Source organism: Mus caroli, unplaced genomic scaffold (assembly GCF_978045245.1).
Source record: "Mus caroli unplaced genomic scaffold, Mus_caroli_1 scaffold_14, whole genome shotgun sequence".
In the NCBI taxonomy this organism is placed as follows: Eukaryota; Metazoa; Chordata; class Mammalia; order Rodentia; family Muridae; genus Mus; species Mus caroli.
Window position 1 is genome coordinate 144,638 of NW_028227269.1, and position 5,320 is coordinate 149,957.

Below are 5,320 nucleotides of genomic sequence, written 5' to 3' on the forward strand. Positions count from 1 at the left end.
AGATTCATGATGCCTTCCTTTGTCAACTCTTCTTGATAGAAAAGTTCTCTTCTTCCTTGACAAGTCCTGTCTCCAGCTCCTTGGGTCTCAGGCATGGCAATCTTTGCAGGATAACCATCCTTAATTTCAGCTGCTCCTGATTGGTCAAGGAATCCTGAGATGATAATGTTATCCACCAGCCTCCATCCAGGCAGAGCTTTTAAAACTGGGGCTTGGTACTTGGGAGAAGGATCTGCTGTGACCTCATATCTTGTCCAGTGTTTGAGGGCGTGTACCTTTCTCCCTATTCATCCTCAAAGTTGGGGCTGATCGAAGACTAGAGGCTGGCCCTCCCAGATAACAGAGAAGGAACCGCTAAATGTCACCAGCCTTCTGTTCTACACTTACCTGTAAAAGAACAGACTTTGCACGTGGCCTGACCCCTGTGAGACCTTTTCTTCCCCTTTCATGATCTCACTTCATATTGGGTGGTGACTATACCTTTTTATTTATAAGGGAACAATAGCTGACTCATGGTCTCTAAGGTGCCAGAGATTCCCAGGTGACCAAGGGTGGCTTAAGAGTATGAGTTATGATTTTTCCTTACAGCCTCCTACCTTCTCTGCCAACCAAAGGCCTATATACTCAGTCTTACTCTCCAGTCCAATGAGCTCTGGGAGTTATGTTAGCTGTTTTCATTGCAATACCATCTGGGCTTTTGCAGAGAAGGGAGAATTCTGGGCAAACACAGAACTGGACTTTGCCTCCCTAGGTACCAGGGTCAGATGCTGGACATGGCCTGCTCATTACCGCCATCTTTGCTGTAACCATTTCTGTGTTTATAAATGCATTATCTCTGAAAATTTTTCATATTGATGTTTTATTTTGTCTAATATTTTTTGTCCACCTTGTCCTCTGGCCATGGCATTTTAATTTTCTTTTGCCTTTTAATTTTTCTAATCGTGGAAGATATCAGAAAATATTCAAATAATCAGGAAGTATACAGTTGTTATAAAGCAATTTAAAAATTAAAAACTTATGTACAAACTAAGGAGTGTTTTAGATAATTGTATAGATATAAATTCAAATTTAGGGATGAAAAAGAAAAAAGAAAAGAAAGAGCAATTTGCAAATTCTTCTGGAATGACAACAACAACAACAAAAAATCCATGATACTGAAAACTGTTCTCAACAATATAAGAACTTCTGGTGGAATCACCATCCCTGACCTCAAGCTTTACTAGAGAGAAATCATAATAAAAACTGGATGGTACTGGTACAGTGAAAGGCAGGTAGATCAATGGAATGGAATTGAAGACTCAGAATGAACCTATATATCTATGGTCACTTGATCTTTGACAAAGGTGCTAAAACCATCCAGTGGAAAAAAGAGAGCATTTGCAACAATTGGTGCTGGTTTAACTGGCAGTCAGCATGTAGAAGAATGCAAATCGACCCAATTTTTTTTTTTTAAGTCTGATGGATTCCTTCAATTATCTTCTCTAAAACTGGCTTTTGAATTTCCTTGGCCTTATTGCTCACGATGGAGTTTTCCTTTCTCTTTTGTGATAGATGGCTGTGCTATGTCTGTATTGGAAATTATTAACTTTAAGAACTTGTGACACACCATTTCATGCTCTACTGTATTAGAAAGTTTCTTTTAAATATTGAATTGCTTTTCTTGTAGACTAGCCCATGTATGTGATTTTCTGTTTCTCTGTTCATGTTTCTAATATACTGCTTTGGTTTGTATGTTAATATGTTTTATAATAGAAGTGGAAAGATTCATTTCTCTTCTTGTCTGCTTAATATTCTAACTGAGTCCTGCATTTATATTGGCATTTTCTCCCTAACCATGAGAAATTTTCTCTTATGATTTGAATAAAAGTTTTTTATGCCTCCAGATTTACATTTTTTCCTTCTTCTATGATCACACTTTTTAAGTCTGGTATGTTCATAGTATTTCAAGTGTCTGGAGATTCTTATATCTTGGCGTTGTTTTATCATTTTCTTTATTAAAATGATCCAACCTCCACCTCATCTTCAACTTCAGCTATGCTGCCCTCTACTTGATTCATTACATTTGTTGGTATAGCCTCCCATGGAGTTTTTGAATATGGCTTATTCTGTTTTATCATTCCAGAATTTCAGTTAGATTTTGAATACGTATTCACCACATTTAATTGTATTACTGGAGGCTCTGATGAATAAGCTTATTCTTTCCAGTTCTTTTTGTACTGGCTGGCTGGTTCAACTCAGGTGTTCCAGCTCATCTTCCTCCCTAACCTAATTGATTCAATCTGGCTTTTCTCAGCCTCCACTGAACTCTTCTGCTTAGACTCAAACTAACTCTGGCAATTTGTTCTAAACTTCTGGCTCCTTTTTATTCTCAGATTTCCCCTACTTCTGCTGTCCTGCACTGAACTGCATAAACTCACAAATGAACTCACCTCCACTGCACTACACTCACTGCACTGACTCCCCACTCACTGACTGAACTGAATTCATGAACTGATTCTGCAGAACTCCAAGACTCTACTCATCACTCCTCTTAAAGAGCTTTTCTCCTGGGAGATGGGAATATCCTATCTCTGACACTTTCCGTCAAATCTTTCACTGATTCATCACTTTGTCTGCTCCTCAATTTTATGTTTATGTGATTGATTGAGATTAAAGGAGAATGTTAAATGATACTAGCCAGAGGTAATAAACTTGTGTACTGAGGGGGCATCTATATTCCTGCCAGATCACAGAGACCTAGAAGATCTTTGGATGTGATCCCTTGTCAAAAAGTCATGTTGCTTGATTCAAATTCTTCTACAAGATCTTCTTTATCATGTACACTTCTTTATTCAGTATCAAATCATTTCTTTATTCAGTTGAGCTCTAAGTGGGAGTGCATGAATGTGTGTATGTATTCACTTACAGAAGTTTATTTTCTTAAATAGGAATGGGGAGTAGAGAGGTCACAAAGGAGGAAATGAGCTGGCAGTGGTGGTACATGGCTTTAATCCCAGCACTTGGGAGGCAGAGGCAGGTGGATTTCTGAGTATAAGGACATCCAAAGCTATACTGAGAAACCTTGTCTCAAAGAAACCAAAAAAAAAAAAAAAGAAGGAAGGACTATGAGGAGTGCAGGTAGAACTAAAAATGTCCAATTGAGGAGTTGTATGAAAACCTAATAAAACAGTAATTTTATATATATGAAAATTTTATATGTAAGCAATCTAAATGAAAAGGTCATAAAATGAAAGAGAGATAGAGTCCAAACTGGATATCACTCATTAATGATTGTAGCTGGCTGAAGGCTAATTCATAGATTGCCTGATGTCTCTCAACATCATCAAGGATTATCTCTAACTCTGCAAACTTCATCCATGAGGCACAATTTTCAGGACCGAATTCCAGAAACTTCAAAAAACTTCCTGCATCTGCCAAATACTCTAAGCTGCAGTTCCACGTCTATGTAACCTTTAAATAACTTGTTCTTTGGATATTTCCCTAGGGAAGTTGTCAAAGCTCTTCTGGCCACTGGCAATTTCTTCTGTCTTATTTCAAACTGTGCATAATATAACCACATTTTAGCAAATGTGAACTTTGTGTGAGGAATGAGTTGCAAAGACGTTTGGTATACCCGTCTTGTCCTCTCAGGATCCTTGGCCCCCAGCTCTTCATACGGTGCACAGTTAACCCAGAGGTAGATGTTGTGCTTCCAATTCCTCTTCTCCTGTATGGGTGGCACCTTGGCAATGGCTCTCCCATAGACTTCCGGCACAGTGTCAGCTTCTGCCTCACTTTCCACCAAGCATAAATAATGAAACCATGTGTCATAATTGTGTGGATTAGCCTTCACTTCTTCCTACTGGAATCTGTGTTTTCTCATGATGCTATCTTCTACAACCCTCCGGTCACCAAACTTCTCAAAGATGATATAGTTTTTCAAGAGTTCTTGGGCCTCCTGTTTGGAAATCCTATCCAGGGTATATCTGTAGATAACTTGTACCCTTTCAAATTCTTTCTTATTTTCCTCAAATTTAGCAAAGGCCACATAGAGGTGTTGGTCCATATGCTCGTCCCCAAAAACCTCCACCCCTCTCTCATAGACTTTCCTCGCATGAGCAAACGAAGCATGCTTCTCTTCAAACCGAGAATACTTGAACCAGTTCTTCATAGCAGGGTCCATGAGCACAAAGCATTCATAAATGGTGTGGGCCCAATCCACCACTTTGTATCTTAGCTCCATGATGTAGGAGTTCCAGGCCTGCTCCTCAGGCTGCCATTTCATCCAGGACTCAAACACCTGCCGAGCACCAGCAACGTTGCCCAACATCTCCTCCATGCATGTGTACTTGTACCAGAACTGGTTGACTCATGGCAGAGTTGTTATGGCACCGTCCCTGATGTTTCAGGCATGCTTGACATGGCGGTTCTTCATCTCCATTTCTGCAGATTTCAGCCAGAGTGCAATATTTCGGTAGTCCACATCTAAAGTGTGCTCCTATGTGGATTGAGCCCTTTGAAGTTCCTTCAGGCTTTCCTCCCATTGTGCGTATTTTATCCAGTTGCCGTCCTCTTTGGTCTTAGGTTATCTTCAAAAGGCTTTCTTTTCTGGTTTTGTAATCGTTGAATTCTTCTTCATCTGTGACCTTCTGGTGAGGTGGAGCGCAAGGAGATCGATTTCTCTCCCTTTAGCTTCTCTTAAGAGCTGCTCTGCAGTTATCTGCACCTTGGCTGGAGCTTTGTTTTTGACCTGGGCTACTTTAGGAAGGTGCTGCTGTTTCCCAGCTATGGTGGATGATGCCATGAATGCAGCAGGGGAGCACAAGCTTGCGAGCAACCCTGGCTCACAACTGAACTCCAGCAATGCCATTCAACAACCGGGCCCTACAACAGAGCCAGACCAAAACACACTAGATCCCCTAAGGAGGGGTTTTAATGTAGGGCTAAATGCAAGTCTAGAGTTGATCAATGCACTTCAGAGAAGCTATTAATCTAGCTCTGGGAAAGTACTCCTATGACCATAGTCATCAGCTCAAGATTGCAAAGTTCCTTTGGTTGCCTTCCAAGTAGAGGCTTAAAGTACTTCTTACTGTGTTAGAAACTGCCTGTCTACAAATGTGTATATATCCAATCTTCTAGTATTGGTCAGTCTTCTCTATATTGAGGGAATTTATTGGGATGACTTTCAGTCTGTAGTCACAACTCTCCAACAATGGTCAGCTGCAAATAGCAAGTCTAGTTGCTCAGCCACACCAGTTGGTCCCAACTAGGCTAGTTGTTTCAGCTGTCTGTCTGTAGAAGTGCTTTACAACAGCAGTGCTGGCAATGAAATGCAAGCAGG

At 40.4% G+C, this 5,320-nt stretch overlaps 1 pseudogene; it reads right to left on the reverse strand.

Moving 5' to 3' along the window:
* Positions 1-3,219: 3,219 nt before the first annotated feature.
* On the reverse strand, positions 3,220-4,786 carry LOC110288096 (crooked neck-like protein 1 pseudogene; annotated as a pseudogene).
* Between the last annotated feature and the right edge of the window lie 534 nt (positions 4,787-5,320).